The 24,032-nt window shown below is 38.6% G+C and overlaps 1 long non-coding RNA gene across 1 annotated transcript in view; it reads left to right on the top strand.

The window, feature by feature from the left end:
- The window catches only part of LOC117980357 (uncharacterized), a 31,594-nt gene extending 8,288 nt beyond the window's left edge, over nucleotides 1-23,306 (top strand). The window contains exons 2-3 of the long non-coding RNA XR_004671631.2: nucleotides 18,970-19,026; nucleotides 22,061-23,306. This is a non-coding gene — a long non-coding RNA (uncharacterized LOC117980357). The remainder of the gene's footprint in view (nucleotides 1-18,969; nucleotides 19,027-22,060) is intronic.
- The last annotated feature ends 726 nt before the right edge of the window (nucleotides 23,307-24,032 follow it).

Raw genomic sequence — 24,032 nt, 5'->3', positions numbered from 1 at the left:
ATGATGTTGGAATCTGCTTGGCTTCTGGGGAAGGGTAGGTAGGGTGGTGGGATGGTAGTTTGCTAGGAGAAGCCTTAGTGAAGGCTAATAGGAATGGTCATTGCTTTTCCCAAATGACTGACTCCAGGGGTTTTGCCATTCTCAGGTGGCCTCATGTTAAGGGACAAAAATCAAATATTATTTTCTTCCACTGTCATCTTCCTCTTGGGGCATTATTTTTCCCGGCCTCACTTTAAATCACTTGTTCATTAGATTGAGCCATTTAGAGATGTTTTAAAAATTTTTAGCCATTTTATATCAAAACATGCCAAAATATCAATACGGGGCATGTCTGGATCTAGCATTTGGTAACACATCATATATTTTTAACATTTTTATTACTTAGTAAGAGGTAAAGATTTGGTTTTGTTCATTAGTCATCTTTTAAAAAATGTTCCATATAGTTATATTGATTTTTTTATGAGAAATAACTCTTTCAACATTCCTTAATGGGGAATATTTTAGGAAATTCCATGCCATAGCATCATATAAATTGTTTGTAAAATTGCACCATTTCAAGGTTTGCTCTAAAAGGAAGAAAAATGCAGTAGTAAAGGCTTTGATAAAGATTAAATAACTGAATTCATTAAAATCAGCTTTTTACCTCATTATGAAGTTTGCCTTTTTCCAAAATACGGTGAGATCTATTATATACCTAATAAATGTTCAGAGCTGAGCTAAAGGCCCTGAAGTTAACGGTTCAGAAAAGACTGCAAAGATCCTTAATATGTATCTCCCTTCCATCTACCTTCTTCTAATCATTCACTGCTCAAAAACTATTTCATTAATAATTACTATGAGCCAGGCCTAAGAGATATAAGTACATCTTCCAAAAACATTTGGATGGTGATTCTCAAAATCATATATCTGAGCTCTATCTCTGCCTTAATTTCTATCAAGAAAACAAAAACAAACAAACAAACAAAAAGGCTGAAAAGAGAAGGCCTGATTTAGCCATATTTATTCACACATTCTTTCACAGCTATGTTGTTGTTGTTGTTTGGTTTGGTTTTTTTTGAGACAGGATCTCACTCTGTCACCAAAACTGGAGTGCAGTGACAGAAACATATAGCTCATTATAACCCCGAACTCCTGGGTTCAAGCAATCCTCCCACTCCAGTCCTAGTACCTGAGACTACAGGCAAGTGACACTACGTCCAAATAGTTTATTTTATTTTTTGTAGAGATGGGGGTCTCACTATGTTGCCCAGGCTGGTCTCAAACTCCTGGCCTCAAGAGATCCTCCTGCCTCAGCCTTCCAAAGATCTGGGATTACAGGTGTGAGCCACTGCACCCGGCTCACAATCATGATTTTGATTGACTTCTTATATTCCATATTCTTTTTTTTTTTTTTTTTTTGAGACGGAGTCTCGCTCTGTCGCCCAGGCTGGAGTGCAGTGGCGCGATATTGGCTCACTGCAAGCTCTGCCTCCTGGGTTCACCCCATTCTCCTGCCTCAGCCTCCCAAGTAGCTGGGACTACAGGCGCCCGCCACGACGCTAACTTTTTGTATTTTTAGCAGAGACGGGGTTTCACCATGTTAGCCACGATGGTCTTGATCGCCTGACCTCATGATCCGCCCGCCTCGGCCTCCCAAAGTGCTGGTATTACAGGCATGAGCCACCATGCCCGGCCATATTCCATATTCTTAAATGCTGGTAACCTTGTTAAGTATAATGTATTTTTCTCCTTCAAATATTGATTTATATTTTGAGTGTTGCATGCATAGTGTTTGCTTTTATCTTAAGCAATTTTTCTTTTGCCGAAGAAGTAGATCAGCTCCACTATGGTAGAAAATAGATAAATAGCTAGATAGTTGATCATTAGAGATAGAAAAATATAACATGTTTTTATTTATGAGAAGCTCCAGTCTAATGTATGAAATCGAAACACATGAATTCCAACATAAGTAACATAGACTCCCATTAGTTCTAAACAAATTGGTCTTCTGAAAGTATTAAAGTTTCCATATTACTTAACTCTTCCAATAATAATATGTTAATCAAATAAATTAAATTAGCAATATTTTGGTAACTGATTTCCATAAACCATAAAAACACTTCTGGGTTTTAAAAAAAACAAACAAAAACAACAACAACAAAAAAAAACCTCATAGGGAGAAGCAAGCATCTCCTTTATATTTTTAGTTGTGCTAAACATCCTAGAACAGTGACAATGTCTCTGCCTTTGCCCAATATGGATTTACTAACAGGCAAAAATCATGTATGGATTTACTCTGAAGACTATAAGACTCTGGGTCCCATGCAAGTCTGCTCTTCCAAGTCTGGTTCAAATTGTCTGCTCTTACCATATTCTGCTTTTTTTTTTTTTTTTTTTTAGTGTATGTGTAAATGCCATTTATTTATTTATTTGTTTGTTTATTGGAAAGCATTTTACTCTGTTGCCCAGGTTAGAGTTCAGTGGCACGAAGATGACTCACTGCAGCCTCAACCTCTTGGGGTCAAGCCATCCTTCCTATGCAGTCTCCCAAGTAATTGGGACCATAGGCACGCGCCACCATGCCTGGCTAATTTTTGTATTTTTTGTAGAGATGGGGGTCTCATCATGTTGCCCAGGCTGGTCTCAAACTCCTGGGCTCAAGCAATCTTCCCACTTTGGCCTCCCAAAGTGCTGGGATTACAGATATGAGCCACTACAACAGGACTATTCTGTTCTTTTCATAGATATTTTGGGATTAATGTAACCTTCAGTTTTTATCATTTGTCACTGACTGTAGGTCATTTACATTTAAAATGTGTCTACATTGCCTCTAACAGGCCCTGACTACCACATTTTTGATGCTGAATTGTAGAAAATGGCTTAAACAATAACTCAGTATGTCTGATCTTAACATAATCAGACGAGATCGGGCGCATTCAGGGTGGTATGGCCGTAGACCATAATCAGAACTTTGTTGGATCACAGGTGGTTATATTTGCCTGCAGCTCAACTGGTCTGAATACAATGTAATATTGTATATTCATAAGAATGCAAGTAGTGGTAACTGCATTTTCAGTGAAGTTTAATAAATGTTTTATAGTTTACATAGTACATAATACATGTTATTTGCTGCAAGTAAATAGCTAATAAGGTTTTATCTAACAGGTGTTTTAGAAAAAGATAACCCAAAACATAATTCCTCTCTCATAATAAAAGGATGAACATGCTCTTGTGTGTGTGTATGGTTTATCGAACTGAACTTCTGTGAGTAAAATGTTAGACCTAGAAAATGTGCATTGTGGTGTATTCCCAGTTTTTGCATGTTTGGTTGCAAGTGTTTGAACTTCCAACTTATGTGAAATCAAAAGTAAACTGAGATTCAGGCAAATTGTAATTTTATCTCTGAGATTTCCTGATAAGGTAGTACGTGGAAGATAATCGAGTAATGATTGAAAGACTCAGGACAGGTGGAAAACAAGGGCGGGGATGGCAAAGCCATGGTATACCAATAATGATCAGACCTTCCCTTTCCTTCTAATCAGAACCACCACTCAAAGTCCTTTATAAAATGCCTGCAGGTAGTCTCTACCAACTGACCAAATGTGGCACTCAAAATGAAACCTATTTTCCACCCTGCCTAATTGCATTTAATGACATACTTATTCCACAAAAGACTGGAGGATCAGAAGAGGAAAGGTCGTGTTATCAAGAGACATAAACAGGCCAGGTGCTGTGGCTCATGCCTGTAATTCCAACAATTTAGTAGGCCAAGGTTGGCAGATGGCTTGAGCTCAGGAATTCGAGACCAGCCTGGGCAACATGGCAAAACCCCGTCTACAAAATATACAAAAGTTGTTGAGGTGTAGTGGTGCACACCTGTAGTCCCGGCTACTCAGGAGGCTGAGATGCCAGGAATGATTGCTCCCAGGAGTTTGAGGCTGCAGTGAGCTACTATTGCACCACTGCCCTCCAGCCCAGAGCAAGACCCTGTCTAAAAAAGAAAAAAAAAAAAAACACAGAAAAAAAGAAAAGTGAACAATGTTGTCTTCCATCCCACTTTTGGGGACTTACATTTTTGGAGGCCAGCATTTTATTTATTTATTTATTTATTTTGAGACGGAGTTTTGCTCTTGTTGCCCAGGCTGAAGTGCAATGGCATGATCTCGGCTCAACGCAACCTCTGCCTCCCAGGTTCAAGCGATTCTCTTGCCTCAGCCTCCCAAGTAGCTGGGATTACAGGCATGAGCGACCATGTCCGGCTAATTTTGTATTTTTAGTAGAGACGGGGTTTCTCCATGTTGGTCAGGCTGGTCTTGAACTCCCAACCTCAGGTGATCCGCCCACCTCGGCCTCCCAAAGTGCTGGGATTACAGGCATGAGCCACCGCACCCTGCAAGGCTGGCATTTTAAAGGCCTAGAGAAGTCCTGCAATAAGGAAGCTTGTTTTCCTTAGTTAACCCAGCATTTCTCATTTATTTTAAAAAATAAAAGAAAATCCTTAAAACATACTTTGCACAACACTTAGAATCTCCTATCCTACTCATTTGAGGCCAGTCTGTACACACAGCCCCTCTGTGGGGTGGTTTTAGAATGAGAATACCACGGTATGCTCTTTTCCTCCCACATTCAACAAGCAGTTTCCTAGAACTCCCAAAGTCCTCCTGAGATTTTTGCATACAAAAGCAAATGTCTAGAAGCTGAGCAGCAGCTGGTGGGCACTATACAGCAGCAGCCATACAGCCTCAGCCGATTGACTTCCTGCCCTGTGAGTACAGAGGGGCTCTTTGTGCTGAGTTGTTACATACATGGCATATATTTTACTTACTCTGAATATTTAAGTGGCTCTGTTTGTTTTTGAATTGTCAATCAAATATGTTAAAATTATATTCAAATATGCCAAAGCCATAATAATCTAAATGAAATCAGATAAATTGCAAGTTGAATAAGTGAAAATTAAAGAATAATTAAATCATACTTTTCTGCCTGTTAAAGATCTCAAAGTTCTAATCCTCTCTTTGTACAGGTAAGACAATGAAGGACCAAAGAAATGAAATAACTGTCCAAAGAAATTGATTTGATTGTTTTTAAGGACCAAGAATAATGCAAACTTGATGATGACAAATTATTAGCACATAGAAAGAGTTTTCAATACATTAAATATTAGATTAAAGGGGCATTGACTTTGGCAAAAATCTTAAAATGATTGCTTATATGGGTTAAACAACTCTCCTTAAAATATATTTATTCTAATTACATCTTATCACTGCATTCTCTTTATCTCTCTCCCTAAGAGAGATACATACATATATAGGTATGTAAAATCTAGGTACATATATACCTATAAAGACAGGCCTTTGGATGTTCAGCACCTTAATTTCTTTTCAAATAACCTATCCTATTCGTCTCTCATGGAATACATATGTTCACCCAGATGATGGGTATGCTTTATGATAATAGAATTATAGAATGATTAGATAGTTAGATTTGTCAATTATAAATAATAATGCTCAGGAATTATTTAAACCTTTCTTAAATTTCAGCCATTACATGAGTTCTTGCTTTTATAATTTCCACACAGTTATAAAATCCCCAGTATTGCCTGTGAAAATATCAAGGCTGTGACCTCATTGCAACAGTAACACAGAAGCTAAAACAGCAGGTTGCAAAGCAAACCTTATCTTAAGTTTTTACACATTTCATTCAAACCTATGGTGGTTCTGGGTTGGAGAGTGAAAAGGCATCAGAAGGTCAGGTTTTCAAGGATCAAACTTTCTATTGTTCTTTGAATCAGAGATTACATGTGAGCATACAGCTTTGCATAAGAATTAGTCCTCTTCCTTGTACCAAGTCAGCTATTTTCAGCTCAGCCTAGCAATTTTCGATTTCTTGGTTTGTAACTATGGCAATAAGATTAAATGGCATTCAGTAAAATTCATTTTACAAATTAGCTTGGGAGGGTGTCCATGACTGTGATGAAGGAGCAATACAGAAATACTAGGAATCGAGAGGGAAATTAAATCGGGTTTTGTAATATTCTTCAAAATAATCCTCAAAATCATCTACTGCCAGATGGCAGTTTGTGAGTGATGTATAGTGACTTGAAATAAAAACAATCAGATAACGGCTTGATAAATTCCTTGGCTCTGCATAAGCCACCACACCTCTCCACTTGCCTCCCGCCATCATACAGTGTCCTTTGTCTGGGAGTGCCTGAGTGTCTGTAGCCTTGCCAGAGTCTTTGATCTGGGAGTTTTTATACTAAATAACAGTCAAATCAATTTCAAACACCTTCATTACAGTACACAGCTCATTATGTTCTAGAGAAATGTTTAGCTCCAAGCCCCAGGCCACATTATAATGAGTACAGGAGTGCACACTAGTGTATACACACTCTACAGTACAGCTCCATATTTCCAGGCGATGGGGAGATCACCACAGGTCTGAGTAAAAAGCAAGCATTCGCTTGCAGCCTTTAAAGGTGGTTTCCTGAAGTTTTAAACCATTTGCCATAAAACATAGTTTTAATCTTGTTACGCTGTTAATGTTTTTCTTTTTCATCTACAGCCTTTTTCAAAAGAAAAATGCATATACAGACATAGGAAAGAAGGAGGTAGATAAATATTTTTTTCAAATTCTTAATGAGTGAGTGTGTGTGTGTGTGTGTGTGTGTGTGTGTGTGTAGACAACTTCTTTTAAATAACGATATAAAAGAATTACTTTGGGGGCGGATTTCCATTATTCCCATTGTTGGTTTAGGCAGAAACTCAAGAGCCTCATTAAGGCAATAGTTTTATTTATACTTGATTTGCCCTTCTTACTTTGGGAAGGCAGGAAAATGAACAGAACCTCTCATGATCCCATTCTGCTCTCTAATCTTTTTGCTCTTTCAATGTCCAAGTGACCATCCATGAAATTTTTGACATTACACTTGAAATAAATGTGACACAATGTTGGCTGCCAGTGTTTTTTTCTCTCTGATTTAATTATAAATTCTTGCTAAAAGCCAGTAACAGGGAAATTACTTCACTGGACACATAAGACATTATCAAAATTACTTCTGTTTCTCTGTTATTAGAAATATAAGCTAGTGGAGTAGAAATCCTTTTTGCTGTCACAATTGATTATCATAAACTAATTGTTTATAACTCTAGATGGAAACAAGTGCACACTGGCATATAAATAATCATAACTTGTTCTTCTTGCCATCAAGGCATAGCCTGTTGGTATCTGAGAAAACACTAGTGTAGCAGAGGAATTGCAAAGCTTTTTTTTTTTTTTTAATGAAAGCATTGTTACAAAGATAAAACAGATTTTTTTATGCCACATAAGAGAGTGATAACAATTTTCATGTTGACCTTGAAACTCTACTTGAGAACAGGATTCAGCAGTATTTTTAGTTAGCCATGAATATCTTAGAGGTATCTCTGGGAAGAAAATACTCCTTATGTAAAAGAAGCATTTGAACCATCAGTTATAATGCAGTATGACAGTCAAGGTCTGGCACAAGGGCCTAGATTACTAAAAGCAGTATACTATCTGCATAATCCAGGGTCGGCAAATGGAGATGAAATTGGCCAAACAAAAATCTGAAATCAAGACTTTTCCTTCAGTTCATGTCATTAGAAGCCTTGGTTTCAAGTGGCAGAGGTGATATTGTCTGGAGAACAGAGAAAGTTCACCACTCATTAAGGATGCTGCTCCAAATTGGTCTATGCAGATTAGCTGGACCCATGACTTATTCTCAAATGTTGAAATTCAATACAAAATGCCAACTAACATCCACAGTAGGAAAGAATTAGAAGGTTCATGAAACATCCTTTGCATTAAGTAAATAAAGAAAGAAAGAAATTCAGAATTATGGACAAATTTTGTCTTAGAAACAGATTTATCTTATAAAGTTATCTAGTATGTTTATAAGATAAGGATTTGCCTATAGAATAACAATTGAGTCACTAAAATTCATTTCATACTTGACATTTTCAGGTAGGCATAAATGAAGAATACATATACGGCAATTTCAAAGACTAAATGTTACTTCGTTTAAATTGGCTATTTTATGCCTCAGCCTAAATGTTTTTAGGAATGAAGAATTGAATTGCTTTGAATCAGTATAAAATAAAAGATGTGTTGAAATGCACATGTGGACTTTTTTTTAAAACAGGCATTAATGGTCTATAATCAGAGAACAAATCATTAAATAACAAAGCAGTAAGGAAGGTGAATTTTTAAAAGAAAACAAAGAAAAATTAGTACCGTAAAACACATATACACAGAAAGCTAGATAAGTAAAGATTCCTCTGTAATTATTGAATATTATTATGAATCAAATAAGAAATTAGTATTCCTGCTTCATTAGCTGGTAGCATCTGCTCATTAGACAACAGAAATGTTTGTAGTTTGGAAAGAAAAAGTAGGCTTTCTAAATAAGTATCAAAATGACCCACCTGTTACATTTCTAACCTTTTACATAGCTTTAGAATTCTATAAGCAGGAGAAAATTGCAAATAGGTCTTACCCTGGTACATTGCTGGTGAGAATGTAAAATGGTACAACCACTTTGGAAAACAGCTTGGGGCTTCCTAAAAATATTTAACATAGTGTTAAACATACAACCCCGCAATCCCACTATCAGGTCAATACCAAAGAGAAATGAAAATATATGTCCACACAAAAGTTTATACACGAATATTCACAACGTCATTATTCATAAGAGTCAAAAAGTGGGAACAACCCAAATGTCAATCAAAAGATAAAAGGGTACATAAAATGTGTTATATTCACACAATGGAATAGTATTTGGCAATACAAAGAAATGAAGTGCTGCTACAACCTGGATGAACCTTGAAAACATTATTCTGTGTGAAAGAAACCAGTCATAAAAGATCACATTTAAGCTGGAAACTGTCATTCTTAGCAAACTATCTAAAGGACAAAAAACCAAACACTGCATGTTCTCACTCATAGGTGGGAATTGAACAATGAGAACACATGGACACAGGAAGGGGAACATCACACACCGGGGCCTGTTGTGTGGTGGGGGGAGGGGGGAGGGATAGCATTAGGAGATATACCTAATGTTAAATGACGAGTTAATGGGTGCAGCACACCAACATGGCACATGTATACATACATAACTAACCTGCACGTGTGCACATGTACCCTAAAACTTAAAGTATAATTAAAAAAATAAAGAAATAAAAAACATGAGAAAAACAAAACAAACAAACAAAAAAATCACATTATTGCATGCTTCTGTATGAAAGATCCAACAGACAAATCTCTAGAGACAGAAGGTAGATTCGTGGCTGCTTAGGGCTGGTGGTGGAGTGGGGAGAATGGGGAGTGTCAGCAAATGGGTACTGGGCTTCCTTTTGGAGTGATGAAAATGTTCTAAAATTGATTATGGTAATGGTTGAACAAATCTATAAATATACTAAAAACCACTGGGTCCATTGAGTGCCATACTTTAAACAGATGAATTTTATGGTATGTAAATTATATCTCAATAAAGCTGTTTTTTTAAAAAAGGCATATTTCAACCAGCTCAGGAATAGGATGCTTAAGTTAGCCAGGAAGCTGCTGCTGAAAAGAAGCAAGAAGATTCAAATAAAAGCCTGATTTTCATCCCTGGTTGTTTTCCTCTCTTAAGTATTTCTTTTGTTAGCAATAGAGCTGGTTAGCCTACATATTCTCTCTTTCTCTCTCTCTCTTTAAGTTGGAAAAAAATACTCAGACGAAAACCCAAGGTTTACTGGGATAGGGAATATCAATAGCTGGTGAAAATGTTGGCCGTTCTTCATCTTTTAATTTGTGAATGTCCTGACTGTGTCGCACAAAGCCCACCTCTGATGGAAGGGGAAGGTCTACTTGTAACAGGAGCCTGTGGATAAGGTTTACTCTCCCTTCTGTTCTGAACAAGGAGAACAATGCAGAAACTGAGTCATTACATAGCTGACAATAGAGCAGATCAGAAAGAGCCAATGCTTATCTGTGGCTGAGAAGACTCAACCATAGTTCTTTTTACCTAAGCAATTTTAAACCCCTTTTGACTTTTTTAATCAGTAAGAAAGGAAGCTCTCCGGTTAAATTGAGAGAGCAACATTCCTAGTATGACTGAATACCACATGGTCAGAATTTCCACCTGTCCTTGAAAAAAGATAGGCGTAATCTGCTCCTGGCTGCAGTGGGAAAGAAGTTTTTTTGTTATACTGTGTTGTTGTTGTGTGTGTCTGTGTGTGTGTGTGTTTTTTTTTTTTTTTTTTTTCAATTCTTCCCTCATGGGACAAACCTCATCCATTCCATTCATAGAAAAGGTTTCCCAGGAAACTTCCTTTCAGAGCTAGGAGATGGATAGAGAGATGCAAACTGAGACCTTAGGGGAATGTTAATGAAGAGCATGAATGTCTCTGCCTTGTTGTGGGACTTGCACATTGACAATGGCCAGGAATATCACTTAACAGGAGTGAAGACTGTTTCCTTGGAATTCCACAGTATGGGCGATTTGACTAGAAGAGTTGAACATTGCTTTATCATTCGGGCCAAGAAATGTCTGTTCTTACCTGTGAACATGGAGATTTCAGTCTGTCTCTTCCCACTCTTTTTGCCTGAGAGTCATATGAATCTTGATTCTCTCTTTCCAACTAACCTACAGTAAAGGGAATTCTACCACTCCTCTTCTGTACTCACCCTGCCTACCCACTTCTAAGTGTTTTGATGCCTGGTTTAAAAAATTAAGGTTCAGATATCAAATAGTCATTGTCATCTGCTTCATTAAGGATTAATTTCATTAACACACAGGTATTTTTACTTGCTGTGAAATTCTGATTATAATTGATATTTAGGGTTCTCTTTTTCCCTGAAGAAAAAGAAGCCTTCTAAGATGTCTGAAAAATCTAGACAATATTTTTATCAATATTTTATAATACTGAATGATAATAATAATAATAATATTTTACATTTGGGTAGCCATTCACAAAGCACCCTCATATCCTTGTCCCATAGGAGACCACCAACAGTTATTATAGGTCCAAAGGTGTAGTTGTTTTATATATAAAGAAGGAGTCTAGAGAAAGCAAAATGTTCATCTAAAGACCCAAAAGCAGTAACAGGAAAAGCCAAGACTGTAACCCATGTCTCTAAAACCAATCTGCCTCATGCAGTCAATAAACATCAAACCTAATCCTCCCCTAAATGAAGCCTTGTGTCCCTCTCTCAAGGGTAAAATCAGCCCTGTGTTAGACAAAAACTACATCAACAATTTAGTAAATAAGATTTGTTCATTTGTAAAGTTGTCAAGAATAAGTGTTGGAATTAAGAAAGAATAAAAACAAGATGTTCACCAAGGGCCAGAGGGTCACCTGTAAAGAAGGCTCATTAGGCTGGTTTCTCTGTCCATGGTCAGACACGTGATCAAGGCGCACAGATAAAATATACGGCGTCTCCCATAAAGCCTCCATAATTCTGCAGCCAGAAGTAATGTCTCCTCCCATGAACTCTACATGTCCTTTCCTTATTTGACATTCTGCTGATCATTCCAAAGGAAAGTTGCACGTTATCTTGGAAAGAACACTGGATTTGGAGGAAGAGAACTAGAGTTTCAGCTCTGATTTTGGGCAAGTCACTTAACCTTGCTGAATTTCTGAAAGATAGATATAATAGGGTTGTTATAAGGCTTAAATTAGCTAATACTTTCAAAACAGTTGGCAAATAGTAAGTAATTAATAAATGTTAGCTATTATTTGTATTAATCTAACATACTCATTTTATAAACAACAAACAGCCATGGACAAAAGAAAAGGCTTACACAAAGGCAAAAGTATATAAATAATAATAATACCCAACTAGCAGGACTATTGTGAAGGTTAAGTGTACGTGACTTGTGCCTTACAAAATGAAAGTAATTTGTGTACACAGGCTAATATACCATTTGGATTGAATGACCTTGAAGGTAAGAGCAGTGTCTCTTATTTTGTCCCTTGCCCAGAGCCTTGAAGAGAACTTTTACAGAGTCAGTGCTAAATAAGCGTTAACTGAATTAATTCCACATACATCAGGACATCAGACATTTTATCCCAAGGTTATAGATGATCTAATTTATTAATTTTTTAAAATCAGTCCTTCTGCAGATTCAACTTGGATCTACTTTTTCATTATAATATCAACAAAACACCATTGATTCTTGATTTGGTAACCTGACTGCTCTGCCCTCTGGTGTAGAAAACCCTTGGACCAATTAGAGCACTTGAGCTGCTAAGAAAATTGTTTTTCTGCTGAGCGCGGTGGCTCACACTTGTAATCCCAGCATTTTGGGAGGCCAAGGCAGGCGGATCACCAAGTCAGAAGTTCAAGAGCAGCCTGGCCAACACCGTGAAACTCTGTCTTTACTAAAATGAAAAAATTGGCATAGTGTTGGGTGCCTGTAATCCTAGCTACATGGGAGGCTGAGACAGGAGAAAAGCTTGAACCCGCGAGGCAGAGGTTGCAGTCAGCCAAGATTATGCCACTGTACTCTAGCCTGGGCAACAGAGCTAGACTCCATCTCAAAAAAAAAAAAAAAAAAGAAAGAAAGAAAGAAAGAAAGAAAATTGTTTTTCTACTATCAGGTGGGTCTAACCATCTAATAATCAAGCATTCATTTAGGTGTAGTATGAGTTTCTTTTTCCAGAAGCTCATTTCCATCAAGAGTAGGTGGCCAAAGCTAGGACAAGGTGAAACTCCTCAGCCATAAATACCATTCTGAATTACAGGTCTTCTATGCTTGCAACATATCAATTTCTTCCAAAATCCATGGCTCCCCTCCTTTATTTGTTTGTTAGCCCACACATTTTACCTGTTTTCCAGTTGACCTTGCTAGGAAAAGGGGATGTGCAGGCTCTAGTGGATTCCTCAGAAGGTCTCCAGTACACATTTGCTCAGAAAATTCTTTGCTGGTGATGGTCTATTAGGGGAGAGACAAAAACAGAAAGGCTTGGGAAATGTAACAGGTGTTTTGCTTCTTGAGATGAGTTCTGAGAGTAGCATCAAAAGCCATGGTCTAAAGGTGTGGGTGAGCTGATATTGATCTTTCTTTCCTTTAAGCTGATATTGCTTGTTCCCTTTTGCATATTTGGATAAAGATGAAAATTTAACTTAAAACTCCTTTGAAAGTCATAATTTCGTCCAGGAGTAAAGTCAACTCCAGGATACCTATACTGAGTATTCTAGACATTTCAGACTCAATGTTCTTTGTGGTTGAGAACGAAATTTTAGATTTTTACTGCATCATAGTTTTTCGTCATCGGAGCTGCCTCAGCATCTTGAAGCAATGGTCTTTCACAATTTAAACAATGGATCCAACACCTTAGAAAGTTCAATTAGAATTTGGATACCTATGCTGGGCGCGGTGGCTCATGCCTGTAATCCCAGCATTTTGGGAGGCCAAGGCGGGTGGATCACCTGAGGTCGGGAGTTCAAGACCAGCCAACATAGAGAAACCCCGTCTCTACTAAAAATACAAAATTAGCCGGGGTGGTGGTATATGCCTGTAATCCCAGCTACTCAGGAGGCTGAGGCAGGAGAATTGCTTGAACCTGGGAGGCGGAGGTTGTGGTGAGCCGATATCGCGTCATTGCACTCCAGCCTGGGCAAAAAGAGTGAAATTCTGTCTCAAAAAAAAAAAAAAGAATTTGGATACTTATGAATAAACTGGGAACATGACTTTGAGTTACTGGAAGAAGTTAGAAACATTAATTCAATTTTCTGATTAGGAAAAAAAAAGCACTATTTCCTAAGTTTCATACTCTAGTCTCTCTTAAAAATGATTCTAGTAGCACAATGCCAAATTATGGGCATCCAAGGACACTCTGGCTAGACAAAAAGGAAGAAAACTAGGTGAGCAATGAACCTTATTAGCATGTGTCCTCTGAGGCTGATGACTGTCATTAGGCTGCTGGAGAATGACATCATTTTCTCTAAGAGGCAGTCAGCTCAAAAATGTCAACTATCTCCATGAATTAATTCTTGCAGCTGCTTTACGTTGCCTTCTGCTCCTTGCCAAAAGAAATGGACATATTTCATTTCTCGGATCTGTCAGACATGTTGCTGTTTTAAATACTGCATGTTAAGGTCAGTCCAATCTGAACATATTTTGTTTTGGGAAGCCTGTTGAAAAAAACATTGACTTCAATAAAGAAAAGTTCAAGGTGCAAAACTCTGTAATCCCTTTTTTGGCACAAATTGCTTTCATTTTGTAATGTCATTATAATGTCATTTTTTTCCCAAAGACTTCTATAGTATGAAGTTGTAGGAACACTTATACTACCCTGGTGTTGCTATAAAATAGTGATAGAAGGAAGTAAAGATGGGAGTACGCAGAAGAGTGGTGGATTTGAGGGGACAGTTATAACTGCAAACACCACTTAGTCAAAAGTTTTTGCCTCTCAGTGTAGTTCTTTTTCCCTTCATCAGACACATAAGAAAAAAAAGGGTCAATTGTTAATTTATTCAATGATCATTATTGCAGTCTGTATTTGTGCACAGTCTGTGCTGGGCACTAGGAAAGCGAAATGAATTAGATACTTACCACCTGTAAGAGAGCCCCAAGTTTAGTGGGGGAGAGAGACATGTCAAGGGAAATATTAAATTAGCTTGAAAATTCCACTGGGCGTGGTGGCTCACACCTGTAATCCCAGCACTTTGGGAGGCATAGGTGTGCGGATCACAAGGTCAGGAGTTCGAGACCATCCTGCCTAAAACGGTGAAACCCCGTCTCTACTAAAAATACAAAAAAAAAATTAGCCGGGCGTGGCGGTGGGCACCTGTAGTCCCAGCTACTCGGGAGGCTGAGGCAGGAGAATGACGTGAACCTGGGAGGTGGAACTTGCAGTGAGCCAAGATCACCACACTGCACTCCAGCCTGGGTGACAGAGCAAGACTGCATCTCAAAAAAAAAAAAAAAAAAGGAAAGAAAAAGAAAAAGAAAATTCCATGAGAGAAAGAGACTCAGATATTTCTGAGATGAATTTTTAAAAAAGATTATATGTGTTTACATACACACCTACACAATCCTGCATGTAGAAGTGAGTGAGAGAAGATGGAAAAGAAAGGCAGAAAGCCGTCTCAAAAAAAATAACTACAAGCTGGGCGCAATGGCTCATACTTGTAATCCCAGCACTTTGGAAGGCTGAGGCAGGAGGACGGCTTGAGCCTAAGAGCTTGAGACTAGCCTCAGCAACATAGTGAGACGGCGTCTCTATTAAAAATTTAAAAATTAGCCGAGCGTGGTGGTGCACGCCTGTAGTCCCACCTACTCAGGAGGTTGAGGTGGGAGGATCTCTTGAGCCCAGGAGTTTGAGGCTGTAGTGAGCTATGATCATGCCATTGCACTCCAGCCTGGGCAACAGAGCAAGACACTCTCTCAAATAAATAAGTAAACACATACGTATCACAAATAACTTTCATAGGTGACTAAATCACTGGCCGTGATATTAGAAGCACTAGAAGGAGCTCGGCAATCCCTTGAAATAGACTTCTTGTCTTCTGTCTAATGTCTAGAATACTTTAAACTGAAAACAAACACAGTACTTTAAGCCTACTGCTAGACTTGAAAACTGGGAGATGTAAACCATTGATCTAAATAAACACAAAGATGTATAATGGACAGATACTACATTGTCTTTCTGACGGTAAGTTTGAAGGGAGGTGATTGTATTATAAATGCAAAATGCCTAAGTGATAGGAAATAAGCAAAAGTGAGGGCTAGAAAAAGAATGTGTTTCCTTTCATGTTTTTATTTTAAATTGAGTTTTAATTTACATGCAGTGAAATGCACAGATCTTAAATGTTACAGTTTGATGTTTTCCCGAATGCAAACACTCATATAGCACACACTGCTGTCAAGTCACAAAACATTTCCATCATCCCATACAGCTTCCTCCAGCCCTTTCCAGTCAATCTCCATGGCCCCTCCTGGCCAAAGGCCATCACTGTACTACTGATATTTGTCACCACAGATTAGCATTGCCTATGTCCTTCAATTCTATATAAATACATATATTCTACAGGCAACTTGCTTCTGACATCTTTCATGCAGCACAATATATCCATGTCTTCTCAAGACCAGCTGTTGGTTTCCTTTTATTGTTGAGTAGTATTCCATTGTATGAATATACCATAGCCTGTTTATCCAGATTATGTTGATGGACATCTCGGTTATTTGCAGTTTTCAAACTTGCTATTATGAGCAAAGCTACTGTGAACATTCTTGTACAAGTCTTTTTGTAGATACATGTGTTCATTTCTATTGAGTAAATACTGAAAAGTGGAATTGCTGCATTATAAGGTAAATATGGATTTAACTATTTTAGGGGGAATTAATCATGAAAGTAGGAGAATTTTGAAATTCAAATTTGCAGGATGAAATGAGAAGAAAATAATGGACATGCAGCCCATGGGAGGAGGATGAGTAGAAGGGGATAGAGAAGTGCCTGTAGAATTCAGAAAGGGGAATAGTTAATATGAATCATAAGGTGCAAAGAGGGTTTCTGCTTAACATATAGCTTCTGGGACATTTCCAAAGTCTGCAATATTGTTAGCAGAGTCTACAGAGTCTGAAATAATTATTGGAACTTCCAAAAGTGTTACTAAGCTTTTCAGAAAATGCCATTGTTTCTGGGAAGCCTAAGAACATACAACAACAAAATCCTACCTCTTGTCCAAGTGTCTGTTTCCTGCAGACCTGATTTGGTAGAAAAGGTGTCCAGCTGGACACTGGATGTTGGTCCAACCACTGTCATCAGACACCATTTCTATTGCATCTTGAGAACAGGATCTGAATTAGAACAGATCTTTCCCTGGTTGGATCCAGGTTCAACCACTTTGATGGTATAAGCCAGCTCTCTGGCCGCCCTTTGCACACTTAGGTCTATACCTAAGAGCTTTGAGGTAAGGGATGTAGATAAGATGGATCAGCTTACTAGCTGAAAGTTCCATTCAAATACTGTCAGTTTTCCTTCTATTTTGCCAAAGCCACCTTTAAGTTTTTAAATTAAATTTTTTCAGTGGGTTAAGATTCATATATATTACCTTTAATCATCAAAAAGGAAAATGAGATCTGAGTACAGTGGGCACACCAGTAGTCCCAGTTACTGGGAAGGCTGAAACAAAAAGATCTCTTCATCCCAGAATTTTAAGGCTGTGCATATAATCACATTGGTGAATAGCCACTGCGCTCCAGCCTGGCCAATACAGCAAGACCCCAACTCTTAAAAAAAAAAGGTGAAGAAATAAAAGGTTGTTGAATAATTCCATCTACTCTGTTTTTGCTAACCCAACATATGGTTCATAATTTAGAATTGGTAGCTGAAGCTGGGCGTGGTGGCTCACGCCTGTAATCCCACCATTTTGGGAGGCCGAGGCAGGTGGATCACTTGAGGCCAGGAGTTCGAAACCAGCCTGGCCAACATGGTAAAACCCTGTCTCTACTAGAAATACAAAAATTAGCTGGGTGTGGTGGCGCATGCCAGTAGTCCCAGCTACTAGGAGAATGAAGCACAAGAATCGCTTGAACCTGGGAGGCAGAGGTGAGCAGAGATCATGCCATTCCACTCCAGCCTGGGTAAAACTCTGTCACACAAAAAAATAATTTGTAATTGAGATTTCTAGCTCTATTTTCCTTGATTATATCAACTACTCTCCAAGAAAATAGATTTTCAGACCACAAATTCCCCAGACAAGAGCCCTAACTCTCAGGAAAGATATATAATATTCATAAAATTTAAATATAACACAATGGCCAGGTGCGGTGGCTCACGCCTATAATCCCAGCACTTTGGGAGGTCGAGGTGGGCAGATCACCTGAGGTCAGGAGTTTGAGACCAGCCTGACCAACATAGAGAAACCCTGTCTCTACTGAAATACAAAATTAACCAGGCATGGTGGCGCATGCCTGTAATCCCAGCTACTTGGGAGGCTGAGGCAGGGGAATCTCTTGCACCCGGGAGGCGGAGTTTGCAGTGAGCCGAGATTGTGCCATTGCACCGCAGCCTGGGCAAGGAGAGTGAAACTCCATCTCAAAATAAATAAATAAATAAATATAACACAATGACAACAATAATACATACATACACACCCACACTCACACACACACTCTTACCCTAGGAATCTCTGAAACAGTGGACAGCCAACAACTGATCATATGGAAAGAAGTTTGAGTGCTACTCTCACATCTTTCCTACAAAGGGATCCACACGTGTACAGAACTTTATTTATAAAGCTATTCATACACAGGATCAAGCAGCCTGAGCTAGGTTACTTTGCTGCTACAGAAAAAAAAATTCAGTGACATATAATGATATATAAAAACAGAAGCTATTTCCTGCTCACATTATTCTCCCACACTGGAGTGTTGTTGAAAGGATAAGGGATTAGGAGCCTTGGGACCAGTGTTTCCACCACTAGCCATGTGTCCTGGATCAAGGCACTTAACTTCTCTGAACTATAAAATAATAATATTGTGCCAGATAATCTCTAAGACCTTTTCCAACACTGCAATTTGGAAACAAATAAAGAAAAATCACCAAATTACAAGATCACTTTTCAAATGGGCACAGAACCACAGTTTGGCTGCTCCAATTATTTTGGTCATCTCCATGATCAATAATGTTCCCAGCAGTCTAATAAATTATACCACTAGCTGTGTGGATCATTAAGGTGACTATGACACTCTGGCTAACTGTGCATGTTCCATTCCAGCCTCTGTGTTCAGCCAAGGCTAAAAGGTAAATGTTCAAGTGCCTTTAACTAGGGGTCTTTTTTCTCATGTTGTAGTTTTTATCCATTTTATTTGTCAAATGGAAATAAATAATGAGGCCACAGGAGTAAAAGAGAGCTAAGAATATGGAGTCAATAGTCTTAAAAAATTCAACAGATATTTATTTAAAACTTCCTAACTGGTAGACACTGTACTAGGTACAGGAAGAACAAACTGAGTAAGATCCTTATTCTGCCCCTCAGGTACTCACAAGCTACAACGTAAATCAGTAAAGAAAGAGATAACTATACCAGAATATGGTAAGTGTTATAATAAAGAAATTCCCTCCTCAACTGGTCTCTTTCAGTCTTGTGTCTTTCCTAACAGATGATTCTTTTCCTTTCTTTCCTTTCTTTCTTTCTTTCTTTCTTTTCTTTTCTTTTTTTTTTTTGTGAGAAGCAGTTTCGCTCTTATTACCCAGGCTGGAGTGCAATGGCACAATTTCGGCTCACTGCAATGTCCGCCTCCCGGGCTCAAGAGATTCTCCTGCCTCAGCCTTCCGAGCAGCTGGGATTAGAGGCATGCATCACCATGCCTGGCTAATTTTTGTATTTTTAATAGAGACGGCTTTCACCATGTTGACCAGGCTGGTCTTGAACTCCTGGCCTCAGGTGATCTGCCCACCTCGGCCTCCCAAAGTGCTAGGATTACAGATGTGAGCCACGGCGCCTGGCCCTTACAGCTGATTCTTGAACTTTACCTTCTAATGAACTCCAAACTTATATAACCAAATGACTGATTGCATGGTATCTCCACTCAGATGTCTAAAAGATCTCTCAAACTCAACATCCCTCCAAAATAGAGCTCTTGATTTTTCACTCCCAAGATAAGCTCCACCCTAAGATTTGCCATCTCTCTAAATAACATCTCCATCTACCCAGTTGTTCAAGTCCCTCAGAGTCATCTTTGATTCAACGTTTCCTTCACTGTTCACATCTAATTTTCATTCTCCCATTGGTTTTGCTTCCACTTCCTATTCCGAATCTATTCACAACTTTCCATGTTCACAACAACAGCCCTAGCCCATGCTCATAGTTCCTCTATTCTGGTTCATTACGACAGTGTCCTAACTGCTTCCATTCTTCCTTCCCTTCTTTACCTAACAGGCAGTCATCTTTTCAAAATGGCATTCAGGTTTCTTAGCCCCTTTCATAAAAACCTGCAACGGCTTCATATTGAAGTTAGACTAAAATCCAAATTAGCGTGTGTTGGGCCCTGCCTATTTCTTCACATTCTCATTTTGCAGATGCCACCTTGCTCACTGTGATCTAGGTTCAAGGCTTTCTTGCTGATATTTGACCAGGTCAAGCTTGTTCTTCTCACAAGATTTTTGCAGTTGCTATCAGGTTGGGGCAAACGTAATTGGGCTGTTTGCCATTTAAAAGTAATGCCATTGGTTTTAAAAGTAATGTAGAAATAACATTACTGGGGCCGGGCGCGGTGGCTCACGCCTGTAATCCCAGCACTTTGGGAGGCCGAGGTAGGTGGATCACGAGGTCAGGAGATCGAGACCATTCTGGCTAACACGGTGAAACCCCATCTCCACTAAAAATACAAAAAATTAGCCAGGCATGGTGGCAGGCGCCTGTAGTCCCAGCTGCTTGGGAGGCTGAGGAAGGAAAATGACGTGAACCTGGGAGGCGGAGCTCGCAGTGAGTCAAGATCTTGCCACTGCACTCCAGCCTGGCGGAGCAAGACTCCGTCTCAAAAAAAAAAAAAAAAAAAGAAATAACATTTTGCTATCTATATTGGCGTTCATTACTCTCGAAATGATGACTCAATAACTGGTGCTTCCATTTGTTATGACCTCGTGAATTAGTCCTTTTATTTTCACAGAATTTAGAACACAGGTAAGTTGAATCACTGACTATTAAAAAACACAGAACTCTAGGAGAAAATATTTGCAAAAGACGTATCTGTAAAGCACTGTAAAGTTTCTCAAAATATGCGAAAAAAACCCCTTAAAATTAACAATAAGAAAATGAACAACACAAATGGGCAAAAGATCTGAACAGACACCTCACCAAAGGTGATATACAAAATGACAAGCATATGAAAAGACGCTCAAAAACTACAATCATGTTTGCACCAACCTAATAGTTTCTCTAATAGAATTCATCCTCCAGAACATTTCTATGGCTGCTTCCTTCTTATAATTATGATCTCAGCTCAAATGGTACCTGCTTTTTTTTTTTTTTTTTTTTTTTGAGATGGAGCTTCGCTTTTGTTGCCCAGGCTAGAGTGCAATGGCGTGATCTCCGCTCACTGCAACCTCCGCCTCCCAGATTCAAGCGATTCTCCTGCCTCAGCCTCCCTAGTAGCTGGGATTACAAGCATGTGCAACCACACCCAGCTAATTTTGTATTTTTAGTAGAGACGGGGTTTCTCCATGTTGGTCAGGCTGGTCTCGAACTCCCGATCTCACGTGATCTGCCCGCCTCGGCCTCCCAAAGTGCTGGGATTACAGGCATGAGCCGCCGCACCCAGCCTGTACTTGCTCTTAAAGAGTTTTTCTTGAAACTCAATCTAAAGTAATCCCAACTCCCATCAAATCATTATCTATCCCCATAGTCAGCAAACTAGAGCCAGCAAGTGAAATCTGTCCCTGGACTATTTGTGTAAATAAAGTTTTATTAGAGCACAGCCATACCCTTTTGTTTACACACTGTCTGTGGCTGCATTCATGTTGCAACTATGGGTTGAATAGTTGTGACAGAGACTCTATGGCTTGTAAAGCCTAAAATATTTACTATTTGGCTTTAATAGAAAAAAATTGCCAAGCACTGCCATCTCTGTCACCCTGTTTATCTGTCTTCTCCTCTTCCTCCTTCTTCACTGCTAACACTGTATGAGATTATCTTGCTTATTTGTTTTCTTGTTTATTGTCTCTTAGCCTTCCCTAGACTGTAAACTCTATGAGGTTAAAATGGACATCTTGGTCACCGTTCTATCTCCAATGCCCATACAGAGCCTGGCATGTGGGAGCTAATCAATAAATAACTGGTGACTAAATGAATGATTAATCTTATTTGTCAAATCCTGCTTATATGTTATTGTAATTGGTATAATCCTAGTATAAGAAAAGTTTGGATCTGGTTATCTCTAGAAACAGCAAAACTGAGCATTTTTCATTGTTGTATCACTTAAAGGACGTAATGCCAAGCCTTCTGCATAATAAACTTTCAAAAAAAAGTTGCTGAATAAAAATAGTATAGGGCAAGAAGGGTGGAGGAAAAGAGGGGTTCAGAGCAAGACCCTATAAACTCACTTTACCTTTGCCATCTTACTTTTCAGGAGCCTATTGATAGGACTCACAAGATTCAAGGTGCCTTGTCCAAACAGATGTTCATTGCTCTTTGACACACCTTAAATAAGAGTTCTGTAGTTAAACAACTTTGGAAAAAGAGGTGTACTCTCACCCTCCCCCATCACAATGAACATCAGCATGAAGGCTCTAAGAAGACCCACAGCAAAGAAGCCGGTTCAGTTATTTTTAATCTGACTCTTCACAAACTTATTTTACACCAGGTATCTTTCAAATCTTCACAGAACTAATGTTTTGTGAAATTTACTTTGAAAAACATCGTGCTAGAAATAACATTATTTTGCTATCTATATTGGCTGTTCATTTCTCTTAAAATGATGAATTAACAACTGATGCTTCCATTGTTATGACCTCCTGAATTAGTCCTTTTACTTTCTCAGAATTTAGAACACAGGTAAGTTGAATCACTGACTATTAAAAAACACAGAAATCTAGAAGAAAATATTTGCAAAAGACATATAAGCACTGTTACTCAAAATATGCAAAAAATCCTTAAAACTATACAATAGGAGGCCAGTTGTGGTGGCTCATGCCTGTAATCCCAGCACTTTGGGAGGCCAAGGGGTGTGGATCACGAGGTCAGGAGTTCAAGACCAACCTGACCAACATGGTGAAACCTCGTCTCTACTAAAAATACAAAAAATTTGCTGGGTGTGGTGGCGGGTGCCTGTAATCCCAGCTACTCGGGAGGCTGAGGCAGGAGAATCACTTGAACCCGGGAGGCAAAGGTTGCAGTGAACCAAGATTGTGCCATTGCACTCCAGGCTGGGAGACAAGAGCAAGACTCCGTCTCAAAAACAAAAACAAGAAAAACCTAAACAATAAGAAAATGAACAACACAAATGGGCAAAAAGATCTAAATAGACACCTCACCAATGGTGATATACAAATGACACACATATGAAAATGAACAACACAAATGGGCAAAAAGATCTAAATAGACACCTCACCAATGGTGATATACAAATGACACACATATGAAAAGATGCTCAACTTCATGTATCATTAAGAAACTGCAAATTAAAACAACAATGAGATACCACTATACACTGACACCAAGATCTGGTGAGGATGTGGAGTAATATGAATTCTCATTCATTGCTGGTGGGAATGCAAATGGTACAATTTCTCACAAACCTAAACATATTCTTACTATACGATACAGATATTATGCTCCTGGGTATTTAATCAAAGTAGTTGAAAACTTATGTCCATACAAAAACCCACATACAAAGGTTTATACTAGTTTTATTCATAATTGCCAGTTTTTAAGGCAACCAAAGTGTCCTTCAGTAGATGAAGAGACTTTTTTAAAAAGCTGTAGTACATCCATACAAAGGAATATCATTCATCTATTTTTTTTTAATGAGCTAGCAAGCCAAAAAAGACATGAAGTGATGCATGTTGCTAAGTGAAAGAAGCCAGTCTGAAAAGGCTACATCCTGTATGATTCTAATAATATAACATTCTGGAGAAGGCAAAACTACAGAGATGGTAAAAAGATCAGTGGTTGCCAGGGCCTTGGGAGGAGAGAGGGAGAGATAATAGGTGGAGTAAAAGGGATTTTTAGGACAGTAAAACTGTTTTGTATAATTTTGTAATAGTGGATCTGAGACATTAAGTACTTGGCAAAACTCCTGTGTGTTTAGAACATTAGTGAGCCCTAATGTAAACTATGGACTTCAGCTAATAATAATGTATAGTATTGGCTCATCCATTGTAACAGGTGTACCACACTAATGCAAGATGTTAATAATAGGGGAAACTGAGGGTGGGGAGAAGGGGGAAATGTATATGAAAATTGCACCTTCTGCTCAATTTTCTGTACAAATAAAATGGTGCTAAATAATGAAGTCTATTACAGAACACACACAAACACACAATTTTTAAAAATGGCAGAACCCCAGGCCAGGTGCAGTGGCTCACGCCTGTAATCCCTGC

Source organism: Pan paniscus, chromosome 4 (genome assembly GCF_029289425.2).
Source record: "Pan paniscus chromosome 4, NHGRI_mPanPan1-v2.0_pri, whole genome shotgun sequence".
NCBI lineage: Eukaryota > Metazoa > Chordata > Mammalia > Primates > Hominidae > Pan > Pan paniscus.
The sequence above is the reverse complement of the archived record's forward strand: the minus strand, read 5'-3'. Positions and strand labels throughout refer to the sequence as shown.